Here is a 24,772-nt window from a genome sequence, read left to right as displayed (position 1 = left end):
TCATGATTGTTTTCCCTTTAAATAGAACATAAAACTTTGCTTAATAAACCAATTATTCTAGTATTGTGATCATGTACATAAGCATTCTTTCTATCTTTAAATGAACACTAAATCATGATTGAAATTATTTATCCACTCTTATATTAAAATTACCAACAAAAGAGTTTGGGAAGGTTGCTATAGCTGAATAAGTACGGTTAAATGTCAAAAAGAATGAATATCATGTTTAAAGAAACCATTTCTTATTATCTACAGAGTTTTAGGATAATTGTCTAACTACTGTATCGTACATGCTTGCTCAGTCTCTACAGAATCTCTGCAATAACAAATAATTCAATTAATTTGCTTGAAATTTCTGAGTAGCATAAAATCTACTTCATAGGATTTGAACTCTGAACTCCTAATGTTCTCACATCCTTAATTACATTGTATTTGAGTTCTAGTACTAACATCTCCCACTCTTATAGAACAAGAACAAAGTATAATAAAAAAAAGACTTCTAGAATTCTACTAGGTAATTTACCATACTGATCTTCTCAGGAATTGCTGCTCTTTTTATGCTCTTTATCTTGCTCTGATAAAATGGAGAAAGTCTGTCTAATTGTCAGTGGTATCCTCTCTGTATGCATGACCGCATCATCACATGTACCTTTTCTGTTGGACTGTACCTTCTCTATTACACATAGCAAACTCCTCAGGATATGCATTTTCTTCTGATTAGAGGCCTCTGGAATCTACTACACCATCAATACCTGATTGTCACTAAGACTCCTCTCAGATATCTTGATTTTGCCCTGTGCCATGGAAGTTCTGCAGCTTTTGACTCAAAGTGTGGGGCCTACTCTTTGAAGTGCTGGAGCTGGGGAGTGGTTGGGAAACTCTCCTGCTTTCACATCCTCAAGTCTGACTCACCTATGCCACCAATTCCAGGGCAGCCTCTCTTGAGTGCTACAGGTAGTGGGGGACAGGGCCAGCTCTCCCGTTCCTATAGCCCTAGGGGCAGCTCTCCCAACAGCTACAACTGGCAAGAAGAAAGGGGGAGGGCACTCTTCCATGTTCGTGTCACCACACAGTAGATGAGTGGCAGAGTCAGCTCTCCCATAGAACATTGATTTTTATAAGAAGGGAATATTCTTATTCATCTTGATACAGTCTTTTGCTCAAATGTAACTCTGACAAAAGGACTAGAACTCACAGGTGTCATATAAACTCCCTCTGAAGTGACCTGCAAAGAATTGATAGCTTGGGTAAATTACCAGGTCCTCTGGCAGGAAAACAAACATCCTACAGGTTAGGGGCTCAGGATGCCCCAGCATACATCTTATAGATTATTATCGGAAAAATAAGCTCTTGTATTTTTCCTTCAATAACTACTCCCAAAGCCCCTATAAGACAATCAATAAAAAATACATACAGAGGAATATCCAGCCTCTGTCCCAGGGCTCTACCCACCTTTCTGAGGAGTCCTGTGAGATTGGACCCCAGAATCATTTAGCCCGTTTGTGCCCCAGGGACACATAGATCCCAGCCTCTGGCCCACAACCTTACCAGCCTTACCAATGAGAGCTACCAGACCCCAGAAATATCCAGCCTCTGACCCAGGGCTCTATCAACATTTTCAGGGAGATTTGCCACACTAGATCCCAGGCTTATCCAGGTTAGACAGCCCCACCCCAATCACCTGCTAGTAGGTCCAACTGGGACAAAGCCAGCAGAGGAAAGATGTGGGCTATTCCTTGAGTTTCAGGCCCATAGCTCTATCTACCTTTCTGATAAAGGTTGTAGTGGCCCCAGGAACACAGAGTTCCAGCCTCTGGCCCAAGACTCAACTCACCTTCCTGAGAAGTGATCCTGGATCCAAGAATCATCCAGCCTCTGGCCAATAGCTCTACTCTCCTTCCCGAGGAAGCCTGCCATGATTTAGGGACAGATAGTTCCAGCCTCTGGCCTACCTACATTCTTCAGGAGTTCTTCAGGCACCAGAAACACCCAGCCAACACCAGGGACAACCAGATGGATAAAGGCCATCATGAGAATACAACCAACAAGAGGCAGAACTCAGCTATCCTACTACAATAAGGCCTAGATATTATAACACAGCTGAAACTCGGAAAAATGACCTTAAATCTATTCTTATTAAGATGAAAAGGGCCTCTAAGAATGAAATGAATAAATCCCTTAAAGAAATAAGGAAAAATACAATCAAACTGAGAGAGGCTTTTAATGAGGAAATAAATTAGTTCCCTAAAGAAATACAGCAAAGTGCAATCAAAGAGATGGAGGAAATGAATAAAATTGTTCAAGACATGAAAATGGAAATAGAATTGATAAACAAAACATGAACTAAGGGAATCCTATAGATAGAAAACATAGGGAACAGAACAAGAAGTAAAGACTAAGTATCAGCAATATAATACAAGAGAGAGGAAAACCTCAGGTATCAAAGATACAATTGAGCAAATCAATAAAACCATCAAGGAACATGTTAATCCAGAAGTTTCTGACACAAAACATTTAAGAAATTAGGAACGCTATGAAAAGATGATACATAAGAATTATGGAAATAGAAGAAAGAGATCACCTGCTCCAACAACAGGCTCTAGAAAATATTTTCAACAAAATCATAGAAGAAGATTTCTCTAACATAAAGAAAGAGATGACTATAAACGTACAAGAAACTTATAGAACATTCTGGAAAGATATCTAGCAAACCCAAAAAGACCACAGATGTCAACCCAGACTACTATACCCAGCAAAACTTTCAATCATCATGAATGAAGAAAACAACATATTCTGTGGGGATAAAACAAATTTAAATAGTATCTATATAAAAATCCAACCACATAGAAAATATTAGGGGAGGGATGAATGGGAGGATACAAGTGATGGGATAACAATTGAGATGTCATCTGAATAAATTAATAAAATAAAAAATAAAAATAAAAATAATTCAAAAAAAAAGAAGATACTAAGGAAAAAAAACCTCCAACCAAAGGAGTTTAACTACACCCAAGAAAATAGAGGAAATAAATCACTCCACTGCAGCAAAACCAACAGAAGAGAAGTACACACACACACACACACACACACACACACACACACACACACACACACACACAACTACAATCAATACCAAAATGACAGGAACTACCAATCGTTGTTCACTAATGTCTCTCAATGTCAGTGGACTCAATTCCCCAATAAAAAATATGCAGGCTAACAGAATGGATTTGAAACAGGATCCATAATTCTGCTGCATACAACAAACATGCTGCAGTAACAAAGAAAGACATTACTTCAGAGAAAACTGGCTAGAAAATGGTTTTGCAAGCAAACAGACCCAAAACTCAAGCTGGAAAAGATATTCTAATATCTAATGAAATAGACTCTCAATGAAAAAAAAAAAAAGAAGGGAAAAGATGCATCATACACATCAAAGAAAAAAACTCACCAAGTGGACATCTCAAAATCTGAGCATCTATGTCCCAAATACAAGAGCCTCACATTTGTAAAAGAAATATTACTAAACCTTAACTCACACATCAAACCCCACACATTAATAGTAGGAGACTTCAACACCCCACTCACACTAATGGACAGGAAATTAAAACAGAAACTAAACAGAGAAATGATGAAACTAACATATACTATGAATCAAATGGACCTAACAAATATCTACAAAACATTCCACTCAAATACAAAAGAAGAAAACTTCTTCTCAGCACCTCATGGAACCTTCTCAAAAATTGACTATATATTTGGTCACAAAGTAAGCCTCAAAAAAAAACAAGAAAATTGAAATACTCACCTGTGTTTTATCAGATCACCATGGATTAAAGCTGGACATCAACATCAACATCAACAGAAAGCATACAAACTCCTGGAAACTGAACAAGTCTCTGCTCAATAATCACTGTGTCAAGGAAGAAATAAAAAAATAAACCCCTAAAATTTAATAAAAAGGAAAGCAAAACATAACCAAACCTATGGGGACACAATGAAAGCAATGCTAAGAGGAAAGTTCATAGCACTAAATTCTTAAATAAAGAAATTGGAGCAATCTCATACCAGCAACTTAAAGCATTCCTCAAAGCTCTAGAACAAACAGAAGCAAACAAATCCAAGAAAAGTGGATAATGGGAAATAAAAAATGCAGGGCTGAAATCAGTACATTAGAAACAGAGAACAATACAAAGAATCAACAGAACCAACAACTGATTCTTTGAGAAAATCAACAAGATAGAAAAAGTGTTAACAAAACTACCTACAGGACAGAGAAACCGTATTCAAATTAACCAAATCAAAAATGAAAAGGGGGCATTCCAAGATACACTGGGGAAACCCAAAGAATCAGTAGGTCTTTCTTCAAAAGCTTATATGCCACAAAACCAGAAAAGCTAAATGAAAAAGATGGTTTTCTTAACAGAGTCATCTTACCCAAGTTGAATCAAGATCAGATAAACACTTTTAGCACAGTACTCCTCAAACTACTCCACAAAGTAGAAACAGAAGGAGCATTGCCAAACTCATTCTATGAGGCCACAGTCACCCTGATAGCAAAACCAAACAAAGACCCATCAAAGAAAGAGAATTTCAGACCCATTTCCTTTATAAACACAGCTGCAAAAATACTCAATAAAATCCTTGAAAACAGAATCCAAGGATACACCAAAAACGTAATCCACTCTGATCAAGTAGGCTACAATCCAGGGATACAGTGGTACTTCAAGATATGAAAATCTATCAATATAATCCACTATCTAAACAAACTGAAAGAAAAAAGTCACATGATGATCTCATTAGATGCTGAAAAAGTCTTCGACAAAATCCAACACCAATTCATGTTAAAAAGTTTTGGAGAGATCAGGGATATAAGACTCATACCTAAAAATAGTAAAAGTCATATAGTGGAAGCCTATAGCCAATAACAAATTAAATGAAGAGACACTTCATAAGACAACTAAAAGATATCAAAGGGATACAAATTGAAAAGAAAGAAGTCTAAGTATTGCTATTTAGAGATGATATGGTAGTATACAGAAATCACCCCAAAATTCTACCAGAGAACTCATACAGCTGATAAACACCATCAGCAAAGAGGCTGCATACAACATTAACTCAAAAAAAATCAGTAGTCCTTCTGTATACAAATGATAAACAGGCTAAAAAAGAAATTAGCTAAACAAAACCCTATGTGATAGCCACAAATAATATAAAATGCCTTGGTGTAACTCTAACCAAGACAGAATAAGACCTGTCTGACAAGAACTTCAACTTTCTGAAGAGAGAAATTGAAGAAGTTATCAGAATATGGAAAGATTTCCCAAGCTTATGGATCAAGAGGATGAACATAGTAAAATTGGCCATCTTAACAAAAGAAAACTGCAAATTCAATGCAACTCACATCAAAATATCAACACAATTCTTTAAAAACCTTGAAAGAACGAACAATTCTCAGTTTCATATGGAAAAACAATACACCCAGAATACCTATAACAATCCTATACAATAAAAGAACTTCTGGAGGATCACCGTCTATGATTTCAAGCTGTACTACAGAGCAATAGTTTAAGAAACACCATGGTATTGGAATAGAAACAAAGAAGTTGATCAATGGAATAGAACTGAAGACACAGAAATAAACTCACACACCTACAAATACTTGATTTTTGACAAGCCAAAATCATACAATGGAAAAAAGAAAGCATCTTCAACAAACAGTGCTGGTCTAACTGGAGCTCTTCACATAGAAAATTGCAAATAGATCCATATTTATCGCCTTGCACAAAACTCAAGTCCAAGTGTATGAAAGACCTCAACATAAAAAGAGATACACTGAATCTAGTAGAAGAGAAAGTGAGGAAAAGCCATGAATCAATAAGTACAGGAGACAACTTCCTGAACAGAACACCAACAGCTCATGCTCTAAGATCAGCAATTAATAAATGGGACCTCATGAAACTGAAAAACTTCTACAGGGCAAAGGACACTATTAATGGGACAAAATGGCAACCTACAGCATGGGAAAATATCTTCACCAACCCTACATCTGACAGAGGGCTAATATCCAAAATTTATAAAACATTCAAGAAATTAAACAACAACAAAAATAAGCCGATTAAAAACATAGTACAGAGCTAAACAGAGAATTATCAATAGAGTAATCTCTAAAGGCCGAGAAATATTTAAAGAAATGACCAATGTCCTTAGTCATAAGGAAAATGCAAATCAAAATGATTCTTAGATTCCATCCTATACCTGTAAGGATGGCTAAGATAAAAAAAACTCAAGTGACCACACATGCCAGCAATGCTGAGGAGCATGAGGTTAATCCCTTCATTGCTGGTAGGAGTGCAAACTTGTACAACTGCTGTAGGAATCAATCTGGAGGTTGCTCAGGAAAATGGGAATAGATCTACCTCAAGACCCAGCTATGTCACTCCTGAGCATATACCCAAAAGATGCTCCACCATACCAATAGGACACTTGCTCAACTATGTTCATAACAGCTTTATTCATAATAGTCAGAATTTGAGAACAACCTAGATGTCCCTCAACTGAAGAATGGATAAAGAAACTGTGGTACACTTACACAGTGAAATATTACTCAGCTATTAAAAACAAAGAGATCATGAAATTTGCAGGCAAATGGATGAAACTAGAAAATATCATCCTGAGTGAGGTAACATTGACCAAGAAAGATATTCATGGTGTGTATTCACTTATAAGTGGATATTAGATGTAAAATACAGGATAACCATGCTACAACTTACAGACCCAAAGAAGCCATGGAGGGCCCAAGTCAGGATGCTTGAATCTCACTCCTTAGAGGAAATAAATAGATATCTGAAGTAGATGGAAGGAGGGAGCTGGGTGGAAAGAGGATGGGGAGGGTAATGGAGGACAGGATCAGGTGTGTGGAGAATGAGTTGGGGGAGGACCTGGAGAGAGACCATAAGTCAATGGGAAGGTGCGGGGCATCTCTGGGTTAGGGTAAATTCACAGGATTTTATCAGGATGACCATAGCTGAGACTCCTAGCAACCAAGAACATGGAGCCTAAACTTGCCATCTCCTTCAGCCAGGTGGGACTTATAGTGCAGGAAGGGGGACACCAGACCACCTATAAAACCTTTGACCCAAAATGTGTCTAACCTACAAGACGTTTACAAAGATTGAGCAGAGATTGAAGGAATGACAAACCAATGGCTGGCCCACCCAAAGACCCACCCCATGGGAGAGAACAAATCCCTGACAGTATTAAAGATACTCTGCTAGGCTTGCAACAGGAGCCTAGCATAACTGTCTTCTGAGAGGCTTCACACAGCAGATGATGGAAACAGATGCAGAAACCCACTGCCAAATAATAGGCTGAGATCAGGAATTTTAAGGAAGAGTGGGAGAAAAAAATTAAGGGATCTAGATGGGGTTAAAGACACCAAAAACAAAAACAGGAAAAAAAAACCAAAATCAAAACAAAAACCTACAGAGCAATGTATCTTGGGCCTATCACGGAGACTGAACTACCTAGCAAAGACCATGCATGGACTGGACCTAGACCCACTACACATATATAGCAGATGGGCAGCGTAGTGCGTCCCCCAACAATGGGAATAGGAACTGTCTCTGACTCTGTTGTGTGCCTTTGGATCCTTTTCCCCTAGTTGGGATGCCTTGTCTGGCCTCAGTGGGAGAAGATATTCTTAGTCATGCTATGATTTGATGTCACAGGGTGGGTTGTTGTATTTTGGGGGCCTCCCCTTCTCTGAGAAGAAGGATAGAGGAATGGGGAGGGGTGTGAGGGTAGGACTGGGAAAAGAGAAGGTAGGAGGCTGGGATCAGGCTGTAAAGTGATTAAATAAATTAATGAATAAATGAAAAACAAAAAATAAATAAAATAACATCATTTCTCTCTTCCTTTTCCTCCATCCAAACACTCTAATATAACCTGCCTTTGCTGTCTTTCAAATTCATAGGCCCTTTTCAATAATCATTATTATATATATATTCCCAAATATATAAGTATAATCTGGTCTGGTATAATGTCTCTTTTGTTAAAGGTGTCTTAAGACCAATTAAAGAGCTGTTGGTTAGCATCAAGGTGCTCATGCCGCTACTGGATCCATAGGATTATTGAACTGAGACGGTCAGTGTTGCGGTTCATAGGTGTCACCGCAGAGTAGGACTGTTGCTTGCTTCCCTCCTTTGGAAGCTTACATGTCACCTTCTGGCACCATGAAAGAAAGGTTTTCAGGTCAGTTCCAGTGCAGAGACCTGAGTACATGGTATCTTCAGCAATTGGGACTTATCTTCCACATATGAGGGCAACCAAAGACTATAGCAATAGCCTATAAGTGGTTTGGAAGTCTCTGGAACAACTCTACCCAACAACCCTCATGCCTGGTGTTTGGTGTTCACTAGATGGCCTATGGCTCTTGGAGGGAGCCTTGTCAGTCTAGGTAAGAAAGTTTCATTTAAACTATATATGTATCTTTATATACCAACTCACCTGTATTTCAGACATGTTTAGAGATACAGTTCATACTATGATTCCTTATGACTATTCAGATATTCTTACTGTTATTTCACCCCTCTTCTTCTGTATTTACATCTCTCTCCCTTACTAATTAGAACCATCTGGTTTGTTGGGGTTTTTTTCCATTTTCCCGTTTGGATCACTTGTACTCTGTTATTCCTCTCTATTGTCCTCCCCCAACAGTGACTCCTTAATTTCCTACTTTCTCTAGTATACATACTTATGTCTAAGGATTCAAAGCTAAAAATCACAGATGAGAGAGAACACAACACATGACATTTGTCTTTCTGGGTCTGGGTTACCTGACTCAATAGGATCTTTTCTTTTCTTGTCCATTTATCTCCAAGGTTCATTATTTTATTTTTGTTTACAGTGAATATGTACTACATTTTCATTATCTATTTATCAGCTGAACAATACTTAGTTTGTTTCCATTTCCTAGTATTGTGAATAGAGCAGCAATGACTGTACCTTAGCTTGTATTTGTGTGGTGGACTGCCAAGTTCTTAGGGCATATGTAAAGAGTGGTGATATGGTAGCTAGATCATATGGTAGATTTATTGTCAGCTTTTTGAGGAGTTGACAAACTGATTTCCAGACTGGCTTGACCAGATTGCAACCCACCAACAATGAATGAGGTTCCTTTTTCCACACTCACCTCAACATTTATTGTGGGCTGTTTTGTTGATCTTTACAATTCTGACTGGGGTAAAGTGAAATCTCAAAGATTTTTTGTTTGTATATTTGTTTGTTTTTTATTTCTCTGTCTCCTAAGAACAATAATCATTCTTTTAAATAGTTCTTAGCCATTTTTTTCTTATTCTGAAAACTCTTTGTTTAGATTCCAAGCCTACTTGTTAGAAGAATCTTTTTTTTTTTTTTTTTTGGCTCTTTATTTTTGAGTTATTTATATATTCTGGACATAAATCCTCTGTAAGATGTATATAGCTTGCAAAGGTTCTTTCCCATTCTATGGGCTTTCCTTTCACCTGGTTCATTGTTTCTTTAGCTGTAGAGAAGTTCCACTTATCAATCATTGGCCTTAATTCTTTTTTTTTAATAAACAAAAACAATGTATTTTGGGTTGTGATAAGTTCTGGGAAGGAAAGAAATAATACTTAAGATAGGAAATAAAAGACACTCATGTGGAAAATTTTGGTTTGGGTGGTCGCAGGGTGTCAAAAAAAAAACACTTCTTTGAGATGGTCATATTGAAGTTAACACCCGCAAGACAAGAAGTCCCAGCAATGTGGAGGACAAAATTACAACCGTTTCAGGCAGAGGCAGCTGCAGGCAAAAGTTGTAGCATGGGACATTACTTGGCTTATTTGAAACATTCAGACAGGCCATTGTGGCTTTTTACAAGCAAAACCTGGACTCCAGTTTTCAGTTAAGCAAATGTGGTTGGCCTTAATTCTTAAGCAAATTGAGTCCTATTCAGGAAGTTCATTTATCTATATTTTATATTTATATCTATATTTTATATGACATTGCTGATTTCTTCTATCAGTTTCTGTGTTTATGGTTTTGAATTTTGGTCTTTGGTTCATTTGGAATTAGTTTTTTTTGTTGTTGTTGTTGTTGTTGTTTGTTTGTTTGTTTTTTGTTTTTGCACAGTGGTAGATATGGGTCTAATTTCATTCCTCTGCATGTGGACTTCCAGTTTTTTCAGCACTTTTATGGAAAAAAATGATGTTTTTTAGTGTTTATTTTTATATTTGTCAAATATTAAATGGTTGAGGTTATAAGTACTAAAGTTTCTGTCCTCAATTTTGTTTCATTAATGTACGTTTGTTTTCATACCAGTACCATATTGTTTTTATTACTATGGCTCTATAATATATTTTGAGATCTAGAGTGGAGTCCCTCAAGCATTGTTCTTTTTGCTAAAGATTATGTTGGCTATCTGGGATCTTTTGTGCTTCCATATGAATTTTAGATAGTTTTGGTTTTTCTTTCTTTATTCCTGCTAAGAGTAAAATGAAGATTTTGACTAGGATTGTATTAAATTTGTAAATTGCTTTTGATAAAACAGTCATTATCAAAGTGTTAATTCTATCCATTCTGTGAGGAAGGTATGTCTTTCAATTTTTAGTGTCTTTTTCTTTTCTTTCTTCAGAGTTCTCAAAACACATTCTGGTTCAAGTCATTTCTTTAAAAAATAACACCAAAAGAAAGGTGCTACATTAGTTATTTTTTTCTCACTGCTATTGCAAAAAAACCCCAAAAGAAACTTGGGAAAAAGGTTTACTTTTGCTCAGTGGGATGAAGAAATTGAGATAGGAGCAACAAACAGCTGCTCACATTCCAGAACCACTGAGAGATGAGAGTTGTACTCTGCTCACTTTCTCCTCCCCTTCTCCACTTGTTTTAAAAGTATTTACTATAGCTCAGGCCTTGGCTTATACTATTTCCCACCCAGCTCATATAACTTAATTAACCTGTTTATTCTAGTCCAAGTCTGCCACGTGGACCATTGCCTCTCCTCTATGCCTGATTGACAAACACTGAATCTCATGCCTTTCAATTCTTCCCACAATTCCTGTCTCTGCCTGGAAGACCCACCTTTCCTCTGCTTTCCCCATTTTTATTAAATCAGAGATACCAGGCTATATAGGATTGTACCACCCACGCTTGTGAGTTCTTCCGCCTCAGTTAAACCTCTCTGGATATTTCCTCATATGTTGCCCAGTGGTGTCTTGATTATTCAAAATCCTGTCAAGCTGACATGAAAGATTAGGGGTATCATAGATGAGTAGCTGTCTTATTTATGAATAGAATAGTTGTACTGTGAGCTCCAAAGTTCTCTGTTTCCTTACTTGATTTGCCTCATCTGGTCCCAAAATCGAATGAGAACAAATAAAAAAAAGGATGCTGCCTACTACAATTCCAATTCAAAGCCACTTCAGAAATTAAAATGCCACCTCAAATACGCATCTCTAAGAATGCTCTCCCAATGCTCCAACTCTGTATGATTAGCAAGTAGGAAAAGGGTAGGATAAAATTCAGTATTTTGAATTGTTTGTGCCCTTTCACATAAAAATGAAGTAGCTCCCTTTTCATATATTTGGGGTAAAGCCATATACATTTTCCAAACTGAAGCATTAAGTGAGGGAGTTGAAAGCCTGCAAATTCACCCCAGGGAAACCCAGCATTTAAAATGTAGTAAAATCTACATTTACCTATAAAGCACTCAGGTAGAGTCTACTGAGACTACTTGAGAGGTTGTGAAGTAACCAATTAAATCGAATAAAAGTGTTAAGGATTACGCAGCAAGGTAAAAACATCCTTAAGTTCCAAGTCAACATTGATGTCTATCTCTCTGTCTGCCTGTCTGTCTGTTTGTTTCAAGACATGGCCTCTCTGTGTAGTGTTGGCTATCATAGACTAGATTTGCAGATGAGGCTGGCCTCAAACTGAGAGAAATCCACTTGCCTCAGCCTCCCAGGCATGCACCACTGTGCCCAACTAACACTGGTATCTTTTTCCTCATTTTTTAAATCATAGTCCCAAATGTTATTAAAGTAATTTATCACATTCATTCAAGACAAAAAATTTTCCCTGTAGGTTCAAGTAGCTTGTACCAAATAAAAAACATAGAAAAAGCCAGTTCACCAAAATTCCTCCACTTGAATGTACAGAGTATGATTCAATCAGATGTTAGGGTTTTTTTTTTCCTGTGAACTAAAGTGGTAAGGAATTTCAAGTTCCAAGGAATATTTCAGAAGCCAGACACAAAAACAGTTAGGTTTCCTCTCTCCTGAGTCTCATTTGAGTAAATAAATATAAAGGATCCACAGTCCTGCTTTCTTCTAAAGGTCTCTGGAGCTTTAAAAGAACAGACTGGCTAATTTTAACATCAGACATTCATTTTCTCAAAATTCTAAAAGCAAATAGTCCAAGATTAAGGTAGAGCAGAGTTGCTTTCTTCCAAGACAAAGCTCCCTTGTGTATAGGTGTCTGTCTTCTCCTTGTGTCCTCACATGCCTTTTGTTCAGCATCATATATTTGTTCTTTTCAAAATTCCTATAATACTGGATTCAGCCGATTCCAATTACTGTGTGTGTATGTGTGTATGTGTGTGTGTGTGTGTGTGTGTGTGTGTGTTTCTGCTCATGTACCTGTATGTATGAATGTATATGTGCATGCCTCTACATTATGTGGGTGCATGTATGTGTGTGTGAGTGTATGTGTGTTGTATGTATGGATATGCATATAGCTGTGTATGTACATGTATGTGTGTGTGTATATATGTATACCTGTGTGTAGCTATGTGTGTATGTCTGTGTACATATAGGTGTGGGGGGTGTATACAAGTATTTCTGCTGGAGATTGGACTCACACATGCTAAGCAAATATTTGACCACTGAGCTGCAATCCCAACACTTGCTTTTATTTTAAATTAACTTTTTTTTATTAATTTATTCATGTTACATCTCAATGGTTATCCCATTCCTTATATCCTCCCATTCTTCCCTCCCTCCCATTTTCCCCTTATTCCCCTCCCCTATGACTGTGACTGAGGGGAACTACCTCCCCCTGAATATGCTCAAAGGGTATCAAGTCTCTTCTTGGTAGCCTGTTATCCTTCCTCTGAGTGCCACCAGGTCTCCCCCTCCAGGGGACATGGTCAAATGTGAGGCACCAGAGTACGTGAGAAAGACATATCCCACTCTCCCCTCAACTGTGGAGAATGTTCTGACCATTGGCTAGATCTGGGTAGGGGTTTAAAGTTTACTGCCTGTATTGTCCTTGGCTGGTGCCTTAGTTTGAGCGAGACCCCTGGGCCCAAATCTGCCTATCATACTGTTCTACTTGTAGGTTTCTAGGACCCTCTGGATCCTTCTACTTTGCTATTCTCCCATGCTTCTCTCATCTAGAGTACCAATAGGATGTCTTCCCCTCTGTCCCAGTTTCCTGATAAGTGAAGACTTTCGTGGGACATGCCCCTTGGGCTAATATGCAGATATAAGTGAGTATATACCATTTGGGTCTTTCTGCTTCTGGGTTAACTCACTCATTATGATCATTTCTAGCTCAATCCATTTGTCCAAAAATTTTGGGAATTCCTTCTTTTTAATAGCTGAGTAGTATTCCATAGTGTATATGTACCACAGTTTCTTTATCCATTCCTCTACTGAGGGACACTTAGGCTGTTTCCCTGTTCTGGCCATTATGATTAAGGCTCTTATGAACATGGCTGAGTAAATTTTCTTGTTGTGTGCTGGAGCATCTTCTGGGTATATTCCAAGGAGTGGAATAGCTGGGTCTTGAGGAAGCACTATTGCCAGTTTTCTGAGATATCACCAGATAGATTTCCAAAGTGACTGTACTAGTTTGCATTTCCACGAGCAATGAAGGAGTGTTTCTCTCTCCGCACATCCTCAGCAACATGTGATGTCGCTTGAATTTTTGATCTTAGCCATTCTGATGGGTATAAGATGGACTCTCAGAGTTGTTTTGATTTGCATTTCCCTGATGACTAAGGAGGTTGAGCATTTCTTTAAGTGTTTCTCAGCCATTTGATATTCCTCTGTTGCGAATTCTCTGTTTAGTTCCAAGCCCCATTTCTCAATTGGGTTATTTGATTTGTTGGTGTTTAATTTCTTGAGTTCTTTATATATTTTGTATATTAGACCTTTGTCAGATGAAGGGTTGGTGAAGATCTTTTCCCAGTCTGTAGGCTGTCGCTTTGTTCTCTTGACAGTGTCTCCTGCCTTATAGAAGATTCTCAGCCTCAAGAGGTCCCATTTATTAATTGTTGACATTAAGGCCTGGGCTGTTGGTGTTCTGTTCAGGAAGTTGTCTCCTGTGCCAATATGTTCCAGGCTCTTTCCCACTTTTTCTTCTAAGTGACTTAGTGTCTCTGGTTTTATGTTGAGGTCTTTAATCCACTTGGACTTGAGTTTTGGGCAAGGTGACAAATATGGGTCCAGTTGCATTCTTTTACACATAGACCTCCAGTTAGACCAGCACCATTTGTTGAAGATGCTATCCTTTTTTCATTGAATGGATTTGGCTTCTTTGTCAAAAATCAAGTGACCATATGTGTGTGGATTCATATCTGGGTTTTCGATTCGATTCCACTGATCAACCAGCCTGTTGCTGTGCCAGTACCGTGCTGTTTTAATTACTATTGCTTTATAGTACAGTTTGAGATCAGGTATGGAGATTCCTCCAGAGCACCTTTTATTGTACAAGATTGTTTTAGCTATTCTGGGTTTTTTGTTTTTCCATATGAAGTTGAGAATTGAACTTTCAATGTCTTTAAAAAAGTGTGTAGGTATTTTGATAAGGATTGCATTGAATCTGTAGATTGCTTTTGGTAGGATGGCCATTTTTATTATGTTAATTCTCCTGATCCATGAGCAAGGAAGATCATTCCATCTTCTCATGGCATCTTCAATCTTTCTTCAGAGTTTTGAAATTTTTTTCAAACAAGTCCTTCACTTGCTTAGTTAGAGTAACCTCTAAATCTTTTATATTGCTTGTGGCTAATGTGAAGGGTGTGCTTTCCTAATTTCTTCCTCTGCAAGCTTGTCATTTGTGTATAAGAAGACTATAGACTTTTTGGAGTTAATTTTGTATCCAGCCAATTTGCTGAAGGTGTTTATCAGCTTTAGGAGTTCTGTGGTGGAATTTTGAGGGTTACTTATGTACACTATCATATCATCTGCAAATAGGGATAATTTGACTTCCTCCTTTCCCATTTGGATACCCATGATCTCCTTTTGTTGTCTTATTGCTCTGGCTAGAATTCCGAGTACTATATTGACGAGATATGGAGAGAGTGGGCAACCTTGCCTTGTTCCTGATTTTAGAGGAATTTCCTTGAGTATCTCATGATTTACTTTGATTTTGGCTATTGGCTTGCTGTACATAGCCTTTATTATGTTGAGGAAAGTGCCTTGTATCACTGATCTCTCTAAAACTTTAAAAATGAATGTGTGTTGGATTTTATCAAATGCTTTCTCTGCATCTAAAGAGATGATCACGTGGTTTTTTATTTTCAGTTTGTTTATATGGTGGATTACATTGATGGATTTCAGTATATGAAACCATCCCTGCATGCCTGGAATGAAGCCTACTTGGTCATAATGAATGATATCTTTGATGTATTCTTGCATTCGTTTTGCAAGAATTTTATTTAGTATTTTTGCATGGATGTTCATAAGAGAAATTGGTCTGAAATTCTCTTTCTTTCTTGAGTCTTTGTGAGGTTTAGGTATCAATGTTACTATGGCCTCATAGAATGAATTTGGTAATGTTCCATCCATTTCTATCTTTCGGAGAAGCTTGAAGAGTGTTGGTATTAGCTCGCCCTTGAAGGTCTGGTAGAATTCTGCACTGAAACCATCTGGCCCTGGGCTTTTTTTGGTTAGGAGGCTATCAATGCTTACTTCTATTTCTGTAGGGTAAATGGGACTATTTAGCTTGTTTATCTGTTCTTCACTCAACTTTGGCAAGTGAAATTGATCAAGAAAATCGTCCATTTCCCTTAGATTTTCAAATTTTGTGGCATATATGCCTTAGAAGTACGATCCTATGATTCTTTGTATTTCTTCAGTGTCTGTTGTTATGTCTCCCTTTTCATTTTTGGTTTTGTTGATTTCAATACTGTCTCTCTGCCTTTTAGTTAGTTTGGCTAATGGTCTGTCTATCTTGTTGACTTTCTCAAAGAACCAGCTCTTGGTTTTGTTGATTCTTTGGACCGTTTTCTTAGTTTCTAATTTGTTAATTTCACCCCTGAGTTTGATTATTTCCAGACGTCTACTCCTTTTGGGTGTTTCTGCTTCTTTTTTTTCTAGGGCTTCCAGTTGTGTCGTTAAGGTGTTTATGTGCGATGCTTCCAATTTCTTTTTAAAGGCACTTAGTGCTATGAATTTTCCTCTTAGCACTGCTTTCAATGTATCCCACAAATTTGGGTATGTTGTTCCTTCATTTTCATTGAATTTCAGAAACACCTTGATTTCTTTCTTTATTTCTTCCCTGACCCAGGTGTCACTTAGCAGAGAGTTGTTTAGTTTCCACATACGTGTAGGCTTTTTGTTATTTCTGTTGTTGTTGAATTGCAGCCTAAGCCCATGATGATCTGATAGGATACAAGGTATTATTTCAATCCTCTTGTATCTGTTGAGGCTTGCTTTGTGACATACGATATGATCAATTTGGAGAAGGTTCCATGAATTGCAGAGAAGAAGGTATATTCTTTCTTGTTTGGGTGAAAGGTTCTATAGATATCTGTTAGATCCATTTGACCCATGGCATTGGTTAATGATGTCATTTCTCGGCTTAGTTTCTGTTTCAATGACTTATCCTTCAGTGAGAGTGGGGTGTTGAAGTCTCCCACTATTATTGTGTGTGGATCGATGTGTGGTTTAAGCCTTTTTAGCAGATTTTTTACAAATGTGGGTGCCCTTGTATTGGGAGCATAGATGTTCAGAATTGTGATATCATCTTGGTTGACTTTACCTTTGATGAGTAAGAAGTGTCCTTCCTCATCCCTTTTGATTAATTTTGGTTGAAAATCTATTTTGTTCGATATTAAAATGGCTACACCTGCTTGCTTCTTGTGACTATTTGCTTGGAATATTTTTTCCCAACCTTTTACCTTGAGTTAATGCCTATTGTTGTGGGTGAGATATGTTTCTCAAATGCAGAAGAATGTTGGATCTTGTTTATGCACCCATTCAGTTAGTCTGTGTCTTTTTATTGGAGAGTTGTGACCATTGATGCTGAGAGATATTAATGACCAGTGACTGTTAAGAGTCTTAATTTTGATGTTGTTTCCAGTCGAGCATTTGTGTAGTTGTGTTTTTGCCATGGTATGGTTATCTATTTCCTGAGTAGTTTTGGTTGTAGCTTGACCCTTTGGGATGGAGTTTTCCTTCTACTACCTTCTGTAAAGCTGGATTTGTGGATAGGTACTGTTTGAATTTGCTTTTGTCATGGAATATTTTGTTTTCTCCATCAATGGTTATTGATAGTTTTGCAGGGTAAAGTAGTCTGGCCTGGCATCTGTGGTCTCTTAGGGTTGCAGGATCTCTGTCCAGGCGCTTCTGGCTTTTATGGTCTCTGCTGAGTAGTCAGGTGTAATTCTGATAGGTTTGCCATTAAATGTTATTTGGCCCTTTTCTCTTGCAGCTTTTAATATTTTTTCTTTGTTCTGTATGTTTTGTGTTTGATTATTATGTGACAGACAGTTTTTCTTTTCTGGTCAATTCTATTTAGTGTTCTGTAGGCCTCTTGTAGGTTTATAGGCATCTCTTTCTTTAGATTGGGGAAATTTTCTTCTATGATTTTGTTGAGAATAGTTTCTGGGCCTTGGAGTCTGATATCTTCTCTTTCTTCAATGCCTATTATCCTCAGATTTCTTCTTTTCATGGTGTTCTTAATTTCTTGGATGTTTTGTGTCAGGAGTTTTCCAGATTTGGCATTTTCTTTAATCGTTGCTTCAAGATCTGTGATTGTATCTTCTAGACTTGAGATTCGTTCTTCCATCTCTTGGATTCTATTAGAAAAGCTCAGCACTGTGTCATTTGCCTTCTTCTCTGAGGTCTCATGTTTTCATTTTTCTTCTGTCTGTGTGTTTATCATTGAATCCATGTTCATCTTCAGATCTTGAACTGATTTTTTTATTTCTTTCATCTGATTGTTTGTAAATTCCTGAGTTTCTTCCATTGCTTCTTTATAGGTCTTCAGAGCTTGAACTGTTTTATTGATTTCTTTCATCTGGTTGTTTGCATTTTCCTGAAATTTTTCCAGTTCCACTCTATGAGCTTCTTTTATGTCTCTCACCTGTTTGGCTGTGTCTTCCTGCATTTGATTATTAATTTTATTTGTTTCCTCCATTAATATCCTCATTACTAAGGATTTAGGTCATTTTCTTGTATTTGCACTGTATTTGAGTTCTCTGGGTTGTTTTCTTTGGGATAGCTGGAAACTGGAGACACCATCTTGTTTTGGGGTTTTTGTGTATGCTTTAGACAACTTCCCATCTTTGTTTTTGTTAGGTAGCTTCCAGAGTTGGATGGAGAGAGTCTGATGATAGATTCACTTGTTTTCTCATAGTTTCTGTAGGCTGGATCTCTGATGCTTCTCTCCTGTGGATGGCAGGAGGTTAGCCCTGTCGTTTTGGACTCTCACAGCCAGTGATCCTCAGCTCCCCTATGCTGTGGGTTCACCAATAGTTCTGGGTCTCTGAATGAGCTTTGGGTCAGGCCAAGGTATCCACAGCTTTCTGGGTTCCCTGCCAAGTCCAGCCAGGGACACTGGGCCCAAACCACACATTGAGCCCAGCTAGATTCTCAGGGCCTGAACCGTCTGCCGAGCTCAGCTAGGAACTCTGGGCCCAAAATGCACACAGGGTCCAGCCAGAATTTTTGGCCTGGGACTGCACACCAAGCTCAGCTAGAGCCTTTTGGCTCAAAGTGCAAGCTGTGGTCATTTATTGACTCAGGGCCCGAACCATCTGCCAAGCTCAGCCAGGAATTCTGGATTCAAACTCCACACTGTGTCCAACCAGAGTCTTAGAGCCAGGACTGTGCCAAAAGCTCCGCTAGAGTCTGTCTGCCAAGCACAGTTTGGGTCTCTGGCCCCAAACTGCACGCCGAGCTCCACCCAAGTCTCCGGGGCAGAATTGTCCACTGTGCTCAGCCAGGGACTCTGGACTCACGCTGCGCACTGAGTTCAACCCGAGACTCCGGGCCTAAACTGCGTGGATCGTCCAGCCAGAGTCTTAGGGCTGCTGAGCCTGTATGCACAGCTCAGCTAGAGTTTCTGGACCCAAACTGCCCAGCAAGTCCAGCTAGGGCCTCTGGGATGAATCTCCGTGGAGCTCAGCCTATGTCAGCACCCCAGAACTGCCCGCTGAGCTGAGCTAGCGCCTCCAGTGGAACTGAGTGCTCCGCCCAGCCTGCATCACTGCAGGGTAGCTGCCGCTGAGCTGAGTTGGTGCCTAGGGTGGAACTGTGCGCTCAGCCCAGCCTGCGTCACAGCAGGGGAGCTGTGGCTGAGCTGAGCTAGTGCCTAGGGCAGAATTGCTTGCTGAGCTGAGCCAGTGTCTCCACGGCACTGCACACTGAGCTGAACCTGGGACTCTGGGGCTGAACTGTCCGCCAAGTCCAGTTTGGGTCTCAAGGCACCACGCAACCCAAATTTTGTCCAGAGTCCCCTCTCCTGCAGCAACTCCCACCAGCCACCACACCAATCGCCTCCACCAGAAGGCTCTGAGCTGCACACCTCAGCCACCACTGCTGTTGATGCTGCTGACGCTGCTGCTGCTGCTGCTGCTGCCTCTGCCACTGCTGCTACAATTCAAGAAAATCCATGCTCCTCCCGTGTGCAGGGGCACACAGGTCCTTCACACCCTGGTCCCTCCAAACTGTGGAGCACTCCTGCTACCATGGTGTGGGGACCTTGGTGTTCCTGGATCAGAAGTCTGTGAAATTCCCTGAATTGTTCACTGGAGCTTCCAAACATGGTCCACACTGCTCGCCGCCATCTTGGATCCCTTAAATTAACTTTTTAAAGACCCCTGACATTTCAAAAAAATCTTATTCTGAAATACTGAAGACAATACTCCAAGAGAAAAAATTATGAAATGTCTAGTAAGGCAGCTGGATGATAATTCTGAAGAAAAGAAATGCCTTGTATGATATCCTTCTACCATGGCATAAGACAGAAGGTCTGATTTCAGTTTGACGTGCCAAAACCAGAGATTTTACTGTCAAGATTTAGTGATAATTACAAGGATACTAATAATCAAATAGCAATAGATGCAGAGTAACATGGTTCTGAGATAACCCATAGGTTTTCCTGGATCCTTCTAATATCAGATATTCATTATCTAGCCCAAAGTAGTTGAAAGGCTTCTATTGAGGTAAATAGGAGCTTCTCCATAGAGAGGAAATTTTTAGAATATAGAAACCCTCTATTTTATGACCTGTAGAAGACATTCCACCAGAAAACTATGCCACATAAATCCATATATCCTAAATTTGGTTACTATGGTTGGTAACTGTGGTTGTCAACTTGGCACACCTGAGAAGAGGAAACACAATGAGAACTTGCCTCTTCCAGATTGGACCATTTCTTAGTTACTATTCTATTACTATGATAAAACACCTTGACCAAGATATCTTACAAAGAAAAGCACTTAATTGAGGGCTTGCATATCATTTCAGATGGCTAGTCCATTTTCATCACAGCATGGAGCACGGCTGTAGGTGGACAAGCAGGGTGCTAGAGATAGAGCTGAAAACTTACATCTGAAAGTTACAAGAAGAGAAGGAGCCTGAGCTTGGCATGAGCTTTTGAAACTTCAAAGCCTACACAGTACCATGTCTTCTCCTACAAAGCCACACCTACTCAAACAAGGCAATGCCTTTGTCTTAGTCAACATTCTATTTCTGTGAAGAAACACCATAACCATGGTTACTCTTTTTGTTTTGTTTTGTTTTTCTTTTGTTGTTGTTGTTTTGTTTTGTTTTGTTCTTTGAGACAGGGTCTCTCTGTGTTAGCCTTGGCTGTCCTGAGTTGCTTTGTAGACCAGGCTGGCCTCAAACTCACAGTGGTCCACCTGCCTCTACCTCCTGAGTGCTAGGATTACAGGCATGCACCACCACATGGTTACACTTATAAAGGGAAGCATTTGATTGGGGCTTGCTAAGAGTTTCAGAGATTTAACCCATTGTCAGTGTGGCAGCATGAAGGAAGACAGGATGCTGGAGAAGAAGCTGAGAATTTTACATCTACATTTGAAACCTCAAAGCCCACCCCAACGACACACTTCCTGCAGCAAGGCTACACCAATGGCAACAAAGGCATGACTACTCCAACAAGTCCACACTTCATGATACTACTCACTAAGCATTCAAATATGTAAGCCTAGGGAAGCCATTGTTACTAAAACCACCTCTACTTTGTAATCCTTCATAACAGCCCATCAACTAGGAACAAAAAATTCAAATCCATGAACTTAATTGGGGCAATTCTCATTCAAACCACCAAATTGATATAGGAAAGTCCAGCCCACTATATATAATGTCATCCTTAGGAAGTGGCCTTGAGATACATTATAAATTTAGCTAACATGAGCCTGGAGCAAGCAAGAATTATTCCTCTGTGGTCTCTGATTTAGTTCCTTCCTCTAGGTTCTTGTCTTGAGTTACTACCATGACTTCTCTCATTGATGGACTCTAATCTGTAAGCCAAATTAGTCTCATCCTCATTCGGGTTGGTTGTATTCACTGTTTTAATAACAGCAGCAGAGACACAACCTTCATGGTTACCATATGCAATCTTAAACCAGGAATATAAATAAGATTCTAGTCTCATCAAAAATCATTCATCCATCAACATGTTTACAAGATTCTGCTTTGCTTCTTTCCCCAGTAGCAGACCCTAGAGATAAAGAAAAAAATGAGTCTGGCCACATACTTTAATTTATTTCCTAGTGACATTGTACAATGTAAACTTACTCTACCATATCCCTATACTGTCTTCAGTATATTTCCATGGCTCGTTCATGTCAAAGATAATACACTGAATGGACTATTTGGATTAGGACATCTCATTGCAAAGCAGCATAATGATGTGCTAGGAGCATCTTCACAAAAGATACACTATTACTCATTTATCTTCACTCAACAGTTCCCAGGTGCCTCCTGAGTGCTAAGTACCATTTTTAGTCTCTGGATAAGAGCAATGAATAAGTTATTCAAAGTCCTTGCCTGTGGGGTTAACGGTTAGCAGAGGAGGTAGATGATGAGCCTTAATGAGCTATAACAAATTAGAAAGGAGAATACTGTAGACCAACCCAAGAGAGAAGGAAAGGTGGTAGGTGGGATCTGGAGCCAAAGAATGGCAATCAGAAAGACAATGTTGTTTCCTTCTCTTTCCTGTGGCTAATTCATTGGTTCTCAACCTTCCTAATGTTGTAATCCTTTAATACAGTTCTTCATGTTGTAGTGGCCTTCAATCATAAAATACTTATCATTGACACTTCGTAACTTAATTTTGCTACTGTTATGAATTATAATGTAAATATTGATGTGCAGGATATCTGATATGCAACCCTGTTAAAGGGCTATTTGGCTCTCAAAGGGATCTTGACCTACAGGCCGGGAATCGCTTATCTATCTACTTGGTTCTGTGAGTAAAGTCCACCAAACTGGCCCACTTTGTGGGTAGAAAGAAAAGTCTACTTGAGGACTCAAACTGCCAGGTTGCCTCTGAAGATAAAGGACTTCAATTTGGCAGAAAAGCAAGTGGATTTTGTATGGCAGTTATCAGGGTGGGGATCTTTGAGCTGATACCAGTTGTTAGGATTAATCAGGAACTAGTTTTTTTTTTTTCGACAAGAGAAGTAGCAGTTTCCTGGTAAATAGAAACCCATCTGAGGAGGTCCCTGAGGAATGCTCCGTTTAGTCTTCTGTTTACCCAATAACAATTTCTTCCATTGACCCAGAGCCCTGCTTGTACCAGGCACAGACCCTCATCTTAGGAAACTTTCATCAGCGTTGCCATTTTTAGAGCTCATTTTGAATCTAACAGGTTCCTAATGCTTTAATTTACAATATAGATGCTGCATGTGTATTTATTTTCAAGCCACTTTTTGAGATATAATTGTATGGATAGAAAGACAACAGAGAATAAAATGTGTTGAAATATTCCTTTTAAGAAAAGTTAGGGCCAGGTGTTGTGGCACATGTCTGTAATCCAAGCACTTGCGAGGAAGAGGCAGTCATCACTGTGAGTTTGAGGCCAGCCTGGTGTGCAAAGCAAGTCCAGGACATCCAAGGCTACACAGAGAAACCTTGTCTCAAAAAAACAAAGGAAAAAAGAAAGAAAGAAAACTCTGACACAAGCCAGGAAAAAAATCATTCCAAATTTTTCTTTTAATTTGAGGAGTCTATTATTAATGACAAAAAGGTGGATTTTTCAAATGAATAGATATCCTTAGATCTATAAACTTGCAGGATGATTTTGATGTCTCTGGACATGGTTTTAACAAAACTATTTACTAAGCAAGAGTCATTTCTGTGACACAAATGAAATCACCATCCAGGCACATTTTGTCAGAAGATCCAAATCAATAAGCCATGATGTCAGAGAATGAAAAGCTTGTATTCTGGAGGTAGTTGACTTGTTAATTATATATATATAAAACACTGAGACAAAATTTTGTGGGGTTTGATGGCTGTTTAAAGACTGGGATGAAGAATTCTGTGGGGGAGAAGTGGAACCAAAGAATGTGTCAGAGATTTGTCACACAGCTGTAAGAAAGTTCTCCACCAGAGTGTTATTCTCTTCTCAGCAAGTTTGCTAGAAACATGCTCCTTGGGTCAAGTTCAAAGAGTCCTGTAATGGGTCTGTGAGGTACACACTTCTAGGGGTGTGGTTCTGTGTCAAAGAAAACAGCAAATAACAACAGGCCCTCTGCACAAGTAGTATGGCTGTAGTTCAGAGTGTTATGAATGGTGCTTAGTGCTGAACGAGGAAGCCAAGTGGAAGTTCTGAATCCCTGTCATACACTGAGATAAAATGAAGTTGAAACAGATAGATGTTGTCCCTGGCTTTGCTAGGATTAGAGTCTGCTGAGGACTAAGCTGTTTTGTTTTCTGGGAAAAGAAGGGGGACAAGGCTGGCAGTGGTGGCGCATGCTTTCAATCTTAGCACTTCAGAGGGAGAGGCAAGTGGATTTGCATAAAGTTGATGCCAGCCTGATCTACATGGTGAGTTACAGGATAGCCAAGGATACATGGTGATCCCCTGTCACAAAAAAAAAAAGTGGGAGAGGGAATGAGGGAATAAGCAAAACTATGCAGTGCAGTCATGGGGCTGCTAGCCAAAACTGTTTAAGGATATCCTGAGACAGCCAGCATATAAGTCTAAATTATACATAATTGAACAGGGCTTCTGGCTAAAGACAGCAAGGACCCACCAAAATAAAAATATGGTATATTTTGTTTGAAATGTTCATGCATTTATATAAGGGCTGTCAATCATTTTTGCATCCCACTTCACATAATCCAGAACCATTCTCAAGAAATCACCCCCATTTCATGTCTAGTTCTTATTTGTAGCTTATTGAGTTAGTTAGAGTTTCTTGCCTTGAGCAGTTGTTTACTGAATAATGGTTAACTTGTCAGTGGCTGTGCCACTAAAGAAAATGCCTACCCTACCTCTGCAAGTGTTAACTCTTGGTAACCTCTCAGGGACTAATGGAGTCTCA

Source organism: Acomys minous (genome assembly GCF_964271855.1).
Source record: "Acomys minous genome assembly, chromosome: 19".
Lineage (NCBI taxonomy): Eukaryota > Metazoa > Chordata > Mammalia > Rodentia > Muridae > Acomys > Acomys minous.
Note: the sequence above shows the minus strand (reverse complement) of the source record.